This window comes from Saimiri boliviensis, chromosome 9 (genome assembly GCF_048565385.1).
Source record: "Saimiri boliviensis isolate mSaiBol1 chromosome 9, mSaiBol1.pri, whole genome shotgun sequence".
NCBI classification, from domain to species: Eukaryota; Metazoa; Chordata; class Mammalia; order Primates; family Cebidae; genus Saimiri; species Saimiri boliviensis.
The window spans coordinates 107836185-107854983 of NC_133457.1; the positions used below are offsets into that span (position 1 = coordinate 107836185).

The window sequence follows — 18799 nt, forward strand, 5'->3', positions numbered from 1 at the left end:
TCATCTTGACACATGTGGCTGGGGAAGCTTGGACAAGTTAACCAACTTTTCTGAGCTTCAATTTTGTCTTTAGAAGGTCCTCAAAGGGATGCAGAAATAGGTTAGATGTGTTTATATCCAAAGTGGTTATCCTCGTGCTTGGTACATAGCGAATGGTAGTTAGCCTGAGGTGCTACTAAAATACCCATTTTATAGATGGAAAAAATGGTTTTCAGGAAGGCAAAACGGGACAGGTACACAGTCAGTCCCAAGCAGAGGCCCAGAAGCCCTCGATCGGGCCAGTGATGCTTGGGAGGTGGCAGGGTCTGTGCCAACAGCCACCCAGCGGTGCCAAGTTCATAGTTGGGAAGGTGCTGACAGCAGACTGAGGAGCTGGGGCATGTGGCTTTAAGAGGAGGGTGTGACTGGCTGTGGGAGGATGAGTGGGCCGTGAGAGTGACTGTCGCCTTTGGGGAGCCATGGGAAGGAGAGCTCTGAGGAGGATTGCTGTGCCGCTTCCTCTTAGAGTTCCCCTGAAGAGAACCACCTTAAGTGACATTCCTTGTAACTGCTCAGAGGCTTTAAAAGTTAGCACAGGGTGACCTTTGGCTGTTGACTGCTGGGATGGCCCTCAAGGGTGGGAAGTTTGTGGCTAGTGGTCACCCTTGTGCAGTGTGTAAACTGAGTGGCTGGAGTTTTACTGTTGCCACAGGCCTTCATAAACAATAGCTGGAGATTGCAGTGGGAAAAATACAATGGGAAGGGTCGAGGAAGCCTTTTTACATTTATTTATTTATTGAGATGGAGTCTCGCTCTGTCACCCAGGCTGGAGTGCGGTGGTGCCATCTTGGTTCACTGCAACCTCTCCTCCCGGGTTCAAGTGATTCTCCTGCCTCAGCCTCCTGAGTAGCTGATATTACAGGCATGCGCCACTAGGCCTGGCTAATTTTTGTGTTTTTAGTAGAGATGGGGTTTCACCCTATTGGCCAGGCTGGTCTCGAACTTCTGACCTTAAGTGATCCAACCGCCTTGGCCTCCTAAAGTGCTGGATTACAGTCATGAGCCACCACACTGGCTTTAAGATACATTAATATGACATATTCCATCCAAAATGGAGAACATGTAAAAGACGAATTTGACCAGGATCTGGAGGCACTGGTACCCTCACGCACTGCTGTGTAAATTGGTACCACCACAGATGCCATTTTGCAGCATCTAAAGCTAAACCTATGTCTCTCTGACTTGGTAATTCAACTCCACAAATGCCTTCATATGCTCACCAAAAGATGCATGTAAGAATGTTCAGGCCAGGCATGGTGGCTCATGCCTATAATCCTAGCACTTTGGGAGGCTGAGGTGGGAGCATCACTTGAGCCCAGGAGTTCGAGACCAGCTTGGGCAACATAGTGAGATCCCTGTTTTAAAAAATTAAAACAATTAGCCAGATATGATGGGACATACCTATAGTCCGAGCTACTCGAGAGGCTAAGATGGGAGGATCACTTGAGCCCTGGAGGTTGAGGCTGCAGTGAGCCATGATGGCTCCACGCACTCCAGCCTTGGTGCCAGAGTGAGACCCTTTCTCAAAAAACCAAACAAAGCAAAATGCTCATAGCAGTGTTTTTTATTAAACCTCAAAACTGAAAACAATCCAAATGCCCAGCAACAGTAGACTGGATGAATGATTCTCAAGTATTCTTACACAGTGAAATACTATGCAGCGATGAGAATGAATGATGAGTAACCTCATACAGTCATGCAGGTGAGTCTCACAAACATGTTGAGTGAAAGAAACCAGACAACAAAACAGAACATTCTAGACAATGCCATTTACATACAGCACATGAACAGGCAAAACTAATCAATGGAGATAGAATGTGAATTGCAGTTACCCCGGAGTGGGGCAGGCATTGGCTATAGGGGCTTTGAGGGGCTTCAGAGGTGCTGGGAGGGTTTTCTCTCTTCCTTTGAGTGCTGTTTACACAAATCTGTTGACTTCGTGAAAATTCATTGAGCTGTACATTTATGATGTGTGCACTTTTCTGTTGTAGCCTATGCTTCAAAAAAGTGTGAAAAAGGAAAGATCAAGGCATTTCTTTTTATGGTTATCTCCATTTTTAGAGACAGGGTGGGGCAGGGAAGGGAACCCAGCCAGGTTTGGTCATTTGTATCTTGTGTTAATCCAGTCACCAGCGTAGTGCGTTCCCACTGGGAACATGGATGGACGAGCCTTTTATGGCCTGAACAATGTATTTAACTTCCTGGGAGGGAAAGAATTATTTTAGCCTCATAATGGACGATGAGCTGTGAAATTGCTCTCGCTGTGGCTTGCCCTAGGGAAGCAGGTGGCACGGGCTTCCCCAGATCCACTCAGCTCTGCAGGCTGTGGCCTTCCACTCTTATTTTCCAGTGGACAGAGTTTCAGGAAATGTTTGAAACATCAATATCTTTTTTTTTTTTTTTTTTTTTTTTTTTTTTGCGATGGAGTCTGTCACCAGGCTGGAGTGTGCAGTGGTGCGATCTCAGCTCACTGCAACCTCCACCTCCTGGGTTCAAGTGATTCTCCTGCTTTAGCCTCCCAGGTAGCTGAGACTACAGGCATGTGCCACCACACCCAGCTAGTTTTTGTATTTTTAGTAGAGATGGGGTTTCACCATGTTGGCCAGGATGGTTTCCATCTCTTGGCCTTGTGATTTACCTGCTTCAGTCTCCCAAAGTGCTGGGATTACAGGCGTGAGCCACTGCGCCTGGCCAAAACATACATTAAAGCACGTGTGTGTGTGTGTGTGTGTGTGTGTGTGTGTGTGTGTGTGTGTGTGTGGTTTTTGTGATGATGCTGTGCTGCAGTGCCAGAAAATTTTGTTAATGGAATATGTGAAGATATCTATGAAAAAATTTTTCCTGGCACGGACACACACATGCTTGTCTACAGACACATTCATGCACAAACACAAACAAATACAAACACAACTTGAAGGCATGTTCAATGTATGGAAAAGCACATTGAGTATTTGCTGTGTGCTTCTGGGCAAGTTACTTAGTCTCTCATTGCCTCAGTTTCCACGGTGAAATGGAGATAAATCAGCTGGCTCTTGGGCTGGTGTGAGCAGTACTCATGCATGTGCACAAGCACACACAAAGGAGATTTTAGTTTGTGTTTATTTGCTTAATGATTGCTTTCCTCCTAGACTGGGGGTTCGTAGGGGCAGAGACCTGGCACATAGTACGAGTGGAGTTAATATCTGGTGATGAACAACTCTCACAAACCCGCTGGTACAGATGCTGCTGTTTAGACGCATTCACAAGCATATCTGACACACTCATTCACAGGGGTAGATGCATACAGGCATATACATGCGCACATTCAAATGTGTCCAGACTCAGAACTCAGGAGGGTGGATCTACCTGCAGTTTGGGGGCTCTGGACTAGACGTGAGAATACTGGCTATCATTTGTGGCTCCAGGTAACTCTAAATTATTATGTGACCTTGAGTAAGTCTCTCCTCTTCTCAGAGGTCAAGGATTCCCAGCTGCATGTGACAGACTGGAAGTTGAACCATGATTAATGCGAGTCAGAGTGCTTTTAGTGATGCAGGCCATGCTGTCTCCTGGTCATGGACCTGCAGCATCCCTTGGAGCTTGTTAGGCATGCAGCATCTCAGTCCCCACCCAGAATCTGATTTAGATTCTCCTAAATCAGTATCTTTATTTTGACAGATCACTACTTGATTTGTGTGCACATTACGGGTTGAGAAGTGCTGGCCTAGTGTACATTGCCTTCCCCAAACACTGCAAGGAATTAGCCCATCTCGGCAGGTTCATAAGCTGGCGGGGCACATGCCCACCCTGAGGAGCAGTTAGAGAATGGAAGAGGAGGCAGTCAGGAGCTGCCTATGAAGACAGAATCAACATGGAAGCTCAGCATCACACGTGCGGAGCCCAGTCCCTTCTATTTATAAATAAGCAGAATCACATTGGTTAAGGGTGCCAGGTCATGAGCTAGGCTTTTTAATCTTAAAAACAGCGTATATTAGGGCTGGGCACAGTGGCTCATGTGTGTAATCCTAGCACTTTGGGAGGCTGAAATGGGAGGGTCACTTGAGGTCAGGAGTTGGAGACCAGCCTGGCCAACATGGAGAAATGCTGTCTCTACTAAAAATACAAAAATTAGCTGGGCATGGTGGCATGTGCCTGTAATCCCAGCCACTCAGGAGGCTGAGGCAGGAGAATTGCTTGAATCTGAGAGAATTGCTTGAATCTGGGAGGTGGAGGTTACTGTGGACCAAGATCATACCACTGAACTCCAGCCTGGGCAAAAGAGCAAGACTCTGTCTCAGGGGGAAAAAAAAAAAACAGAAACAAAAACCAAAACCACCCATCTCATAGTTCCTGCAGACCAGGAATCAAGTGTGGCTTCATGGGGTGCCTCTAGCTTAAGATCTCTTGGAGGCTGAGCTTGATGTGATAATCAGGGCTGTGGTCTCATCTGATGGCTTGACTGAAGGGGATTCACTTCCAAGCTCCCTCTGTTGGTTGTTGGCTGGATTCAGTTCCCCTGAGCTGAACTGTTGAGTTGGAATCATGGCTGTGTCCCTTCCTTATCAGTTGTGTGGCTTTGTGCAAGTTTCACATCTCTGTGGTTCTGTTTCTTCCTCTGTGAAATGGGTAGAATAATAGCACCTGCTTCATAGAGTTGTTGTGAAGGTTAACAAATTCATGTATGGAAAGTACATAGGTTAGGGATACCCCTTCACATGGTAAGAGCTGGTTTCTGCTATTTTTTTGGGGAAAAAAAAAAGCTATAGAAAAGCAGGTCAGAACAATGTAAGGATGGGGGCTGAGCTATTTTTTAAAAAAATTTTATGGGTAACTCTGTAGGTTGCAGCACAAGCCTGGTTCAGAGTGGGTGCTCACCATATTTTAGGGGAGTGGATGAGCTCTGGGTGGCAGACCCCTGATGGGCTGTTTGGGGCATAGTTACAGGAGCATGGAGTCCAGGCAGCAAGAGGAGCAGGCCTTGTTCTATTCTGCTCAGATCACTGGGCCCCATTTGTGGTGCAAGCACCAGTAGGGTATTGTGGAAGTCCTGTCTGTGTCACCTGGGAGGACAATGGCGTGAGGAGAGGGGCCAGCACACCCAGGGCCATGGTGATACCACAGAACGCAGTGTCTGAGGGCGACAGTGAGTTCACTGTGGCTAGTATCGGGCAGGGCTGCAGGGCTTGGTCTGGGAGGCGTCGGATGCCAAGCAGAGGCCAGGACCCCGCTCTGAAAGGACAGAGCAGGGCAGTGTCCATGCAGCAGAGTGCTCTAGGGGACTTCACTGCTCAGCCTGGTGTCCTGGAACCTCAGGACACTCATGAGGGCCGTTCTCGGAGAACTTCAGTGCCTTCATCCACAGACAGCTGGCGCTTGGCACATTTTTAGGCAGCGCCACTTCTGTGGTTTTCAGAAGGTAGAAATGGGAAAGAAAAAAAGCCGCAAATAGACATTTTTCCAGAAGCTTATTTTAGACAGAAACAACTAGAGAGCCTACTCATCATTTTTGCATGCTTTTAAAATCAGCACTGCCTTGTGTATGCCTGCGTACCTGCACACCAGTAGCACGGGCATGAATTAAATTTGATTTTAAGAATCCCTTGATCCAGTTGCCTCTTTTTACAGGTGGTACGACTGAGGCCCAGAAAGAGATCAGTGATTTGTCCAAGGTCACACAGCCTGTCAGAGGTACGGGCTCAAATCTTCATGGGAAGATGCTTAGATAAGGGCAAGGAATCAGGAGACCCTGAAGGGCCAAGTTAGAATGATTTCATGCTGAACAGCATCTCTAAGGGGGAGGCTGCTTCAGACCTTTGCTGAGTTCTTAGAACTTGCAGGAAAGATGGTACAGAGTTGGGCCCAATCCCATAGTGGACCATTAGGACATTCATTCATTCATTCACTCCAAAACCTACTTACTAAGCACCTACTGTGTGCCCGGCAGTGATGCAGGTGCTGAGATGAAACTGTGAACAAAGCAGTCGAACACTCCAGTCCTTACTCATTTGTGCGTTCTTTTATTCAGCAAATGTGTATTGAGGGCCTACTATGTGCAAGGTACTGTCCTTGGCCCTTGGAGTATATCAGTGACCAAATGGTGGAGTTTATGTCCTAGTGAAGGGAACAGGCAATAATCATTATTACTGTTTTGAGATGGAGTCTTGCTCTGTCACCCAGGCTGGAGTGCAGTGGTGCAATTTCAGCTCACTGCAAACTCTGCCTCCAAGGTTCAAACAGTTCTCCTGCCTCAGTCTCCTGAGTAGTTGGGATTACAGGTGCCCCTACAACCATGCCTGGCTTATTTTTATATTTTTAGTAGAGACAGCGTTTCACTGTGTTGTCCAGGCTGTTCTCAAACTCCTGATCTCAAGCGATCCGCCTGCCTTGGCCTCCCAAAGTGCTGGGATTACAGACATGAGCCGCTGCAACCAGCCATGATCATTATTTTTTAAAAGTATATGGTATGTTTGCAGGTAAGAGCTCTGTGGAGAAACTGAGCAGGTAGGGGAATGCGGTGTGCCAGCAGGGACTACACTGGCACACAGGGTGGCCAGGGAAGGTGCTGCTGAGAGTGACATAGTGAGCAAAGACTTGAAGGGGCGAGGGAGTGAGAGCTGGGAAAGGACACTGCAGCAGAGGGAGCAGCTAGCGCCAGGGCCCCGCAGTAGGAGTGTGCCTGGCACGTTCGAGGAACGTGGCTGGGGTGGAGGGAGTGAGGGGGAAGAGCAGGGAGACTTACCTGAACGATGGCTCGGATGGTCAAGAGCAGCTCCAAACCACATGGGGCATGGATGGAGGTGAGTGACCCAGGACAGCCTCAGGAGTGAGCATGTAGGAGCCGGGACACCCTCAACTCCCTCGTAAGGCCTCCCAGCAGGGACATGTGGGCAGGGGGTGTGTATATGGCCTAACATCCCTTGCAGTGATTTAAAGGGAAGTCTCAGCATCTTGCAATGTCTTGGAGCCAAAGGAGCTCCCATTTTGAAGCCACTGTGGGAAAGCAGTGACATAAGGAAGGATTATGGCCTTTAGATCCAGCCAGACCCATGTCTGAAAAGTGTCATGGTTGAATATCTTAGTAATACCAGCATGGAAAAGCCATTTTCTAAGCATGATGTGAAAGCCAGAAATTATACATAATACATTTAATGTTATGAACATAAATGGAGAGCCCTTGATACGGCCAAAGTTATAAATAAGATCAAGTGACAAATTGGGAGAAACATTTGTAGCGTGTAATATGCAAATACATAGAATGAAACAGTAGAAAAATGGCAAAGGTAATGGTGGTTTTAGAACATGAAACACATTCGTGTAGGGTTTACAAAAAAAAGCAAAAAATGAAAAATCAGATGGAGGGCCAGATTTGGTCCACAGCCCGTGATTTGCTGATCCTGAGTTAGGAAAGTTGACATGTCCGAAACTTGTGGTCCTTATACCCACCCAGCATGTTCCCCTCAGTATTCCCCCACCAGTGACTCAAGCTGGACACCTGGGAGTGCTGTTTGAATCCTCCCTGAAGGAGGCAGGCATGGAGCATGTCAGACACCATCCAGGGTGGCTATAGTGACGAGGGGGTGTCATAGGAGGTGAGACTCGAAGGCTACTGGGCCAGATTGTGCAGGACATTGCAGGCTGCAGAGAGGGTTTCACACACATACCGTATCCTGAGCGCAAAAATGACATCAACTAATGGGAGTGTCACCATCAGTTTTTTTTTTGTTTGTTTGTTTTTTTTTTTTTTAGACAGAATTTCGCTCTTGTTACCCAGGCTGGAGTGCGATGGCGCGATCTCAGCTCACCGCAACCTCTGTCTCCTGGGTTCAGGCAATTCTCCTGCCTCAGTCTCCCGAGTAGCTGGGATTACAGGCACGCACCACCATGCCCAGCTGATTTTTTGTATTTTTAGTAGAGACGGGGTTTCACCATGTTGACCAGGATGGTCTTGATCTCTTGACCTCGTGATCCACCCGCCTCGGCCTCCCAAAGTGCTGGGATGACAGGCGTGAGCCACCGCGCCCGGCCACCATCAGTTTTGTGTGTAGAATCTCTACGCTGGCTGCTACAGAGAGAATGATTTGGAAGGAAAGAGATTAGGCATTAGGAGTTCATTAGGAGGCGACCGCAGCAGTCACTGGGGGAGGTGATGACCGCTTGGACCAGGATGGTTTCGCTGCAGATGGATGGTGGTGGGAAGATTGGAGATTCATGGGGAGGAGGGGCTGGCAGGACTTTGTGACTGATTGGAGATGGGGGAGAGAGAGGGAGGAACTGAACATCATTCCCAGGTTTCCAGCTTGAGCTACCGGTAGAGGAATACTGAGCTGGAAACGTTCTTGGTGGATACAAGGCGGATCGCAAGCTCAGTTCCGGACATGTCGAAGAAATCATGGCCCGTGGACCAAACCTGACCCTCCACCTGTTTTGTGTCAATACAGCTTCACGGGAACATGGGATCCTCCTTAGTTTAAATATTGCCTGTGGCTACTTTCATGCTGTAGCAAAAGAGTTGAATTGTTGGGATAAAGACATTATCACTCACAAAGCTAAAAATAGATATTATCTGCAGAAAAAGTTTGCTGGGCCCTTCTCTAGGACGTCCAAGGGAAAGGATCAAAGAGGCAGTGGATGGGTAGCTATAAACATGTCATTTAGGGCTGGGCATGGCACCTCATGAATGTAGTCCCAGCGCTTTGGAATGCAAAGCAGGGAGGATTGCTTGAGGCCAGGAGTTCGAGATCAGTCTGGGCAATACAGCAGGACCCTGTCTCTACAAAAAGAAAAAAGAACAAAATTAGCAGGATGTGGTGGCATACGCCTGTAGTCCCAGCTTCTTGGGAGGCTGAGGTGGGAAGATTGCTTGAACCCAGGAGGTTGAGGCTACAGTAAGTTGTGATCATGCCACTGTACTCCAGCCAATTAAAAAAACAGTTTGGGCATGGTAGGTCACGCCTGTAATCCCAGCACTTTGAGTGGCCAAAGTGGGTGGGTCGCTTGAGCTCAGGAGTTTGAGACCAGCCTGGGCAATATGGCAAAACCGCATCTGTACAAAAAAATAGAAAAAAAAATTAACCAGGTGTGGTGGCTTGTGCCTGTAGTCCCAGCTACTCAGGAGGCTGAGAGGGGAGGATGGCTTGAGCCCAGGAGTCAGAGGCTGCAGTGAGCCGAGATTGTGCCGCCACTGCACTCTAGCCTGGGTTACAAGCCAGACTCTGTCTCCAAAAAAAAAGTAAAGCCTGCCACTTACTGGAAAAGTGAGCTTTCTTATCTGTGAAATGGGGGCAGTGCCGGTTCAGGCTGCCTCTTCTCATTCAAATGCTGCTGCCCACAAGTTATCCCCAGCCTTGCCACTTTTGCTGCTTACGTTCTGCTGGGACTGCTGCTTCCTAAAGGAGGGAAAAACAAACAAACAAAAAAAAAACAAACCCACCCACCAGTCATTTATCTTTCCAGAGCCTCCCCGGCCCTGCATGGTGAATCACCCAGCATGCTGCTGGAACGTTAGCTTGAGACAGATTGTGTCCCGAGCGAGAACACATGGGGATTATCATGTTTGTTCCTAGATAAGGTTGTAGTCAACAAAACTCCTGTCTAATGTGACTGCCTGTCATTGTCCCGTTATGATGCCTCTGTCTGCCCCGATCCAAGGATTTCAGGGTCAGGAACAGCCACAGAGCAACCGTGGCCGGCAAGCGTGGCAGACTGCCGGCGGGGGTGGGGGTGTCCGTGTTAGACGTGCTCCTGTATAAGTGCCCTGGCTCGGGTTGGAGGTTCTGTCTGTAGATAAAGGCTGAAAAAGATATTACTTTCCCCTCCCCCACCTCCTCCAGAATCCACGCTTCATTTTAACGGTATGGCGTTTCACTCCCATTTGGCTTCTATATGGCATGGACTTTTAGATTTTTATTTTTTAAGAAGCATTTTTAGCCCAGGAAAATGACAGGCCACGCAAAAGGCATAATAGTCCTGATTTTCAAAAGTGCTGCAATACTCCAGATCTGATGTATGGTGAGACTGGAATCAGAAAGATTCTATTCAGCATCTCCGGAATGGGTGTCACAGAGGTATTATCTGAGATGATTAATTTGACTCAGTCATTATGGACACCGACAAGCCTGACAAAATTGCATTGCATTCCCTGCAGAATTCATAAAATCACTATGCCCGTGATAAGAAGTTACAGTGCTAGTAGCCTGGCTGCAGTTGGTGGTTTGGAGTTTGGATAAGAAACCATTTTCCTGTTGAGACAACAGAGTTGAGAAACACTGAATGGCACTACAGTCTTTTAGCTGAGGTGGCTTTTTAAAAACGCTTATCTTAGTTTCAGGAGTACATGTGAAGGTTTGTTATGTAGGTAAATTTTTCTCATGGGGGTTTGTTGTACAGATTATTTTATCACCCAGATATTCAGCCTAGTACCCATTAGTTGTTTTTCTGCTCCTCTCCCTCCTCCCATCCTCAAGTAGAACTCAGTGTCTGTTGTTCCTTTTTGTGTGTGTTCACGAGTTCTCGTTATTTAGTTCTCACTTATGAGTGAGAACATGTGGTATTTGGTTTTCTGTTCCTGCATTAGTTTGCTAAGGATAATGGCCTCCAACTCTATCCATGTTCCTGCAAAAGACATGATCTCATTCGTTTTTATGACTGCATAGTATTCCGTGGTGTATATGTGCCATGTACCACATTTTCTTTATCCAATTTGTCAGTGATGGGGATTCAGGTTGATTTCATGTCTGTTGTGAATAGTGCTGCATTGAACATTTGCATACATGTGTCTTTATGGAAGAATGATTTATAATCCTCTGGGTATATATCCAGTAATGGGATTGCTGGGTTGAATGGTAGTTCTGCTTTTAGCTCTTTGAGTGATTGCTGTATTGCTTTCCACAGTGGTTGAACTAATTTATGCTCCTGCCAACAGTGTTTAAGTGTTACCTTTTCTCTGCAGCCTTGCCAGCATCTGTTATTTTTTGACTTTTTCATGGTAGTTATTCTGACTGGTGTGAGGTGGTATCTCACTATGGTTTTGATTTGCATTTCCCTAATGATCAGTGATGTTCTTGCTGGTGTGGGTTTTACTTGTTAAAATAGCTGAGATGTTCTTGCTGGTGTGGGTTTTACTTGTTAAAATGGCAAGACGGTAGGGCGACCATATAATTTATGGCCTAAACCAGGACACTGTTTAGAGGGAAAGAAAACACGGTTAACATGATGCTGTAACAAGACGCATAGAGCAGGCCCGTCCTGGCCTAACCAGGGTTCATGTGTGTGTTGGGAGGAGCTTGAACAGTGGCAGAGCAAAACGTTGGCTACTGGTAGGCAGGGCTTCTGGTCCTCATTTTCATAAATGCTACCCATGTGACTTTGGATAAGTCATTTTCCCCTTTTGAACCTGTTTCCTCATCTGTAAAAAGGAAATGCCACTTTATACTTGCTCTGCTTATCAACTGAAGTCTTTTTTTCCTTCCTTGGGTGTGTGTGTGGGATTTATGCTAACTTTCTATTAATGTGTTTTCCCATCTGTTTCCTTGTATAATTCTTTGGGCTCTTAGGTGGGGTTTTGTCGACAGGGAAACTGAGTAGTAGGCAGTTTGGGTGAATTGCCAGAAGCCCTCAGCAAGTAGGATTCCCTGTCAGTGTAACTCCAAAGCCAGAGCCCTTTCTGCTGATGAACTCTCAATATATGAGAGTTTCCCTAATGAAGTATAAGAAGCAAAAAATAGATAAAGTAACATAGCTTTGAAATATATGAAGCAATACATCAGGTTGATAAAATCACGATCACAGTAGAATTTTTTAACACATTTCTCTCAGAAACCAAAGGATCAAGCAGAAAAAGAAAAGTAATAGTTGTTTAGAAGATGTAAATGATAGAATTAAAAAGTTGAAAATTAGCCAGGCGCGGTGGCTCACGCCTGTAATCCCAGCACTTTGGGAGGCCGAGGCGGGCGGATCACGAGGTCAAGAAATTGAGACCATCCTGGTCAACATGGTGAAACCCCGTCTCTACTAAAAATACAAAAAATTAGCTGGGCATGGTGGTGCGTGCTTGTAATCCCAGCTACTCAGGAGGCTGAGACGGGAGAGTTGCCTGAACCCAGGAGGCGGAGGTTGCGGTGAGCCGAGTTCACGCCATTGCACTCCAGCCTGGGGAACAAGAGTGAAACTCTGTCTCAAAAAAAAAAAAAAAAAAAAAAAAAAAAAAAGTTGAAAATTGTAAATATTGATCAAAATTGGCCTGATACTATATCAAAGGAATTCTCAATAGCTTTTAAAGAAATAATGTACTTTTCATTCCCTTTTGGGTATCTTTTTCTTTTTTCTTATCAGTGGTTACTTATTTTATTAGCCTTTTCGAAAAACCATCTCTTCCTTATATTTCATATCTAAAATTTGTTCTCTATTACTTTTGCTCCTGCAGACTTTTGGTTTATTTTGTTATTCTATTTCTACCTTCTTGAGTTGAGTGCTGAGTTTATTTACTTTGTCTTTCTTGTCTTCTCATACATTTATTTCGATTAAAAGGTATAATTTTTCATCGTCCATCTCATAAGTTTTGTCAGGTAGTGTTCTAATCATTTCGGTTGTGATTTCGTCTTTGAGTTAGAAGTTACTCAGATGATAGCTGTTAAAGTGTTTAAGTATGTAGGAGGATTTCCCTCCCTTTGTCTTTTTTTGGGGGGGGGGCTCCCTCTTTTTCTCCCTTGTTTGTTTTCGTTAATAATTAGGTTGGTGCATGCCATAGTGCATTCTCACATTGCTATAAAAAACTGCCTGAGACTGGGTAGTTTATAAAGAAAAGAAGTTTAACTGATTCACAGTTCTGTAGGCTGTACAGCAGGCAAGGCTGAGGAGGCTGCAGGAAACTTACAATCCTGGCGGAAGGGTGAAGGGGAAGCAAGCACATCTTCACATGGCAGCAGGAGAGAGAGGGAGATGGGGGGAGGGCTATACACTTCCAAACAACCCCATCTTGTGAGAACTTACTATCATGAGAACAGCAAGGGAGAAATCTGCCCCCATGATTCAATCTTCTACCAGGCCCTGCTTGAACTCTGAGAATTATGATTCGATATGAGATCTGGGTGGAGATGCAGAACCAAAGCATAGCAGTGCATTTAGGTCTTAAAATGTGAACTGTATAATTTCTATCTTGCAAAAAGTTTGAGCTTCTCTTTGTAGCTCACGTGGTTATATTTTATAAGTATTCCATGGGCATTTGAAAGGAATAAATCAAAAGAGTGAATTGTGTTATTCAGATCCTCAATCCTTACTCATTTCTGTCTGACTGATTTGCCCACTTTGTTTATGGTTTTGTCCTAACCGTTTTTTGCATTTTAAATTTCTGTGGTTTTGTCAGTGTACATAAAAGTTTATGTCTGTCATTTCTTCTTAGTGAATTTATATTATTAACGTAAGGATTCCTCTTGATATCTTAAATGCTTTTTTGCCCTGATTTGTACTTAATTTGTTATTAATTTTGCCACTCTGCTTTTTATTGACCTGATACATCTGTCTATCTATCTATCTATCTATTTATTTATTTATTTATTTTAAGACAGAGTCTTGCTCTATCACCCAGGATGGTGGGTAGTGGCACAGTCTCAGCTCATTGCAACCTCCACTTCCCAGGTTCAAGGGATACTCCTGTCTCAGCCTCCCAAGTAGCTGGGATTACAGGCACCCACCACCATGCCTGGCTAATTTTTGTATTTTTAGTAAAGATGGGGTTTCACCATGTTAGTCAGGCTTGTCTTGGACTCCTGACCTTAGGTGATCTGCCTGCCTTGGCCTTCCAAAGTGCTGGGATTACAGGCGTGAGCCACCATGCTCTTCAGATGTTTATTTATTTTTAACCTTAAAGTCTATTTTATTTTAGGCATGTCTATTATAAATTATATGCTGTATTTATTTTAATCAAAAATATTTATTTTTGATTATTTTGATTGATTGATTTAATAAAAAATATTTTTTGTCTTTTAATAAAGCTATTGAAATCATTCCTATTGTGATTATGAATATTTAGTCTTAATGCTGCCATTTTATGAAGATTATTATCATTCATGATAGTTCATTCCTATTTTCTTTGCAGATTTTTCTAGATTGATAAAGTTCTGTTTTCTTCTACTTCCTTTTGCTCCTCCAATGGTATAACATTTTTGCTTTTCCTTAAATTTTAATAAATGGTTAATAAATGAATTCGGCAGAGTTTTAGGTCAAGATCATTATGGAAAAATCACTTGTATTTCTATAAACCAATAATGAACAATCCATAAAGGAAACTAAGAAAATGATTCCATGAAAAACAACATCTAAGAGAATAAAATATGTAGGAATAACTTTAGCCAACAAGGGGAAGAACTTCTAAACTGAAAACTATAAAACATTGCCAAAAGAAATTAAAGATCTAAATAAATTGAAAGACATCCATGTCTGTGTATTGGAAGACCTTAATCTTGTTAAGATGGCAATGCTATTCGAGCATCTATAGATTCAGTGCAATCCCCATCAAATTTCCACTTGTCCTTTTTGCAGAAATGGAAAATCTGATCCTCAGATTCATATGGAATTGCTGGGGGCCCTGAATAGCACCAATAATCTTGAAAAATAACAGGCTGGAGGACTCACACTTCCCAGTGTCCATAAAGCAACGGTAGTCAGAACAGTGTGGTACTGGCATGAGGACAGACATATAGAACAGTGGAACGGAATTGAGATTCTAGAAATAAACCAGTACATCTATGGCCAGTTGATTTTCTGTAAGGGTGTCAAGACCATTCAATGGGGGAAAGAACAGTAGGCTGGGTGGATATTTGAGAAAAGAGTATTTTAAGGGGAGGGAACAGCCATTGCAAAGACTCCGGGGCAGAAATGTGTCTGGAGTCGCTGGAGTGGTATGAACAAGGCGGGTAGGAGATGATGACATCAGAGAGGTGAAAAAGGACATGTGGGGTTGGAGAGAGCAAGACTCTATAGCATGACGTGGGGCCATTGTTCCTTCTCTGAGCGAGGAGAGCCCTAGAGGTTTGTGAGCAGAGCTTACCTTTTAGCAGGATCGTTCTGGCTCTTGAGTGAGAATGAACCTTAGCAAGGATAGAGGCAGGGAGGCCAAGAGGCAAGGGAGGAGACTGCTGCCGTCATCCGGGGCAAAGAGGGTAATGGCTTAGACCACAGTGGTCCCATCTCAAGGTGGAGCTGATGGCGTTTCTGGACAGATTTTGTGTAGGATGTGAGAGGAAGAGAGGGGTCAAGGGTGATACCTTGGTTTTTGGCCTGAGCAACCAGAAGGATGGAGTGGCCATTAGCTGAGGTGGAGAAGACTGTGGGAGGGGCAGGTTCTCTTTTAAGCGTGTTATTTGAGATATTGATTAACATCCAAAGGGAAGAACAAATAACAGTTGGCTAGATGAGTCTGCAGTTCAGGGGAAGGTCTGGCCTGGAGGTAAGAACTGGAGCTCAGCAGCATACAGATGGTCCCTAACCCCACAAGTCTGGATGAGAGCATCAGGGAGTTTAGTGTGTTTAGAGCAGGGTCTGAGATCCTAGCTCTGGAACACATCATCAATAGATTCAGAAGAATGGGAACCAAAAAAGGACATATAGAAGAAATGTATGTGATTCTGAAGGACCAGTATCTCTGGTGTCCCAAAAGCCAAGTGAAGGAGCAATATCTCTGGTGTTCCAGAAGCGAAGTGAAGAAGTTTGTTCCCAGGGAGGAGGGTGCACTAATTATATAAAATTCTACTGATAAGGTCAAGTAAGATGGCCAGATGAAGACTGAGCATTGACCATTGGATTTAGGAAGATGGAGGTCATTGATGACCTTTCCAAACATTTTGGTGGCAATGGGATGAAAACATGATTGGAGTGGGTTGGGTTTGAGAAAGAATGGGTGGAAAGGAAGAGGCAACTCTTTGCAGATTTCCTGTAAGATTTTACTAATATTTTTAACTGGCAAAGCTCTTCTGACTTGGCATCTCTTTATGTTCATGAGGATGCCAGTGTAGTGAGAAAATTAGGCACCACGGAATGGCCAATTCTGCTGTAGGAAAATGCTGGGTTTGGAGTCACAAGATCTGGGTCTGAATCAGATCCTAAACCTACCAACTATGTGACACCTCTACTCTCTAAGCTCCATATTCCTCATCTGCAAAATGAAGGCAATAACTATTTCTCTACAGAACATGTCTGAATTAAACAGAGAATGTATATGGGCATGCTGGGCTCAGTGCCTGGCACACAGTAGGTATTCAGGACAAGTTGGTCTGTGTTCAGTGTCATGCATGTAGGATTGGATTGCGTTCAGGAGAGGCATATATGTGTTTGCGTGCTTAGTTATTTTTAAGTGTACTAATTGCCTCTTTAAGTGAATTGTCATAACTGTGTGATTCCAATATTTTGATACAGCATATGCTTATTTTTCAAAAGGCTTCTGGTCAATTGGGCCGGTGCCAGCAGATTGAGGTTTTGTTTTTTGACTAAAAGGAATGGACTTGAGCAGTCACTTAGCATTTACTGGGCACCGGCTCTGTGCCAGCACCTATTTTAGTGGTGCTGAGGGACAGGGAGGGAGGTGGCAGTCAAAACACATGAACAGCAGGTGGCTGAGGGGCGTAGAGTATGTTGGGAAGGACAGATGTGGTTTGAAACTAGAGCCTAGGACATTCCCTCATTTCCCATGCTCATTTATTGTGTTGTAATGAGTCTTTACTGTGCACTGTGCTAGGAACTGATGACAGGACAGTTAAAGGACTTCCCAAAGACACAGAGTAAGTAAACAGCAGCTCACTGGCTCAGGATCCTCATTCATGAATGCTCGTAACTCATGCAGCACAGGTCTGAGCAACACAGGGTGACGTCTGTCTTCAGCCTGACCACCGAGATGGGCTGAGGGTCTGATTGCGTTTAGGTGTGATAAGCCACAGATATCACATCACCCCAGAAAACAAAGTCCCACTGCCAGCTTTCCAGTTCAGAGTCGCCGCCTCCAGGAAGCCTTCCCAACCCCTCTGCCCATTCTAAGGCAAAACTACTCCTTGGATGCTCCCTACACAATCCCTTGTGTGTGTTCCCCGTAGTATCATAGTATTCCTGACAACCTGCAATTATTTTGACTCTACTCACCTTCTTCATGTGTCCCTGTCCCCCACATCCCAGTGTGCTACTGTTTACCTATTCTGTGTCCTTGGGGAAGTCCCCACTGTCTCTGAAATTCCAGATGAGGGCAACAAGGATAGTGATAATAAACTGACACTGACATCACTGACTGTACCGGCATTGTCCTGAGAAACTTACATGTTATTGATTCACTTACTCTTTACAGCAGCCCTATAGATACATACTGTCCTTACCCGCTTTCTCACACATGAGGAAACTGAGGCATAGAGAGAGTGTTTTGTGGGTTTTGCATTGCTATAAAGGAATACTTGAGGCTGGATAATTTTCAAAGAAAAGAGGTTTAATTGGCTCATGGTTCTGCAGGCTTTGTCAGCAAGGCACTCGTATCTGCTCAGCTTTTGGTGAAGCCTCAGGAAGCTTTCATTCCTGGCAGAAGGCGAAGGGGGAGCAGGTGTGTCACATGACAAGAGAAAGAACGAGGTAGGGGTAAGAGGTGCCAGTCTTTTTCAACAACCAGCTCTTGTGTGAATTAATAGATCGAAAACTCACTCATTACCGCAGGGAGGGTACCAAGCTACTCCTGAGGGATCGGCCCCATGACCCAAATTCTTTCGGCTCAGCCTCACCTCCAACACTAAGATCGCTTTCAACATACGATTTGGAGGGGACAAATATCCAAACTGTATCAGAGGGTAAGTAATGTACCCAGAGTCACACACAGGTAGTAAGTGGCAGAGCCAAGATGCAAACCCAAGCTGCCTGACTCTTAACCATTGCACGGCACTGCCTCCTGCATGATAGGGACACTAGTTCCCACCTCCAGGGCAGTCCTGAAGGTTCAGTGAGATGCATTTTTACAGCATCCGCCCCAGGACCTGGCTGTCCATTCAACTCTTTTTTTTTTTTTTTTTCAGATGAGGTCTCGCTCTATCAACCAGGCTGCTGGAGTGCAGTGGCACAATCACAGCTCACTTCAGCCTTGACCTCCTGGGCTCAAATATCCTCCCACCTCTGCCCCCGAGGTAGCTGGATCTATAGGCGCATAGCACCACACCCAGTGAATTTTTATTTTATTTTATTTTTGTAGAGACAGGGTTTCACCATGCTGCCCAGACTGGTCTCGAACTCCTGGGCTCAAGTGATCTTCCTGTCTCGGCCTCCTAGAGTGCTGGGATTACAGGCCAACTACTCATTGTTTCTGAGCTCTTAGTTTGTACCCAACTCTGTGCCAGGTTCTGACTGAGGCATTGGGGATATAGGGAGCAAAATGCACATTAAACATTAAATAACTACACAAGAAGTCAGTTAGCTACTTACGTGATGGGTGCCTCCACAGCAAAATTCTGGGTAATCTTGGGGCATATAATGGGGTTTGACCTACCCTGGAGTATCAGGGAAGACATTTAAACAAAATTTAAGGATGGATGGAAGGATGAGTAGGAACGAGCCACATGAGGGACCACATGTGGCGGGCAGAGCAGTCCAGCAGAGGGAACCGCACAGGGGAGAGCGCAGAGGCAGGAGAGGTCCCTGTGACTAGAGGGTTGGCAGGGCCATGCCATGCAAGGATTTGCAGGGCTGGATTTGGGACTGGGGACTTCATCCCGAAGGCAGTGGGGAGCTCATTGTTTGACGTGGGATTGACATCGTGTGATGATCATCT

At 45.3% G+C, this 18799-nt stretch overlaps 1 protein-coding gene across 6 annotated transcripts in view; it reads left to right on the plus strand.

Moving 5' to 3' along the window:
* TOX2 (TOX high mobility group box family member 2) overlaps positions 1–18799 on the plus strand; it is a 159473-nt gene that overhangs the window by 72281 nt on the left and 68393 nt on the right. The window lies entirely within an intron of this gene.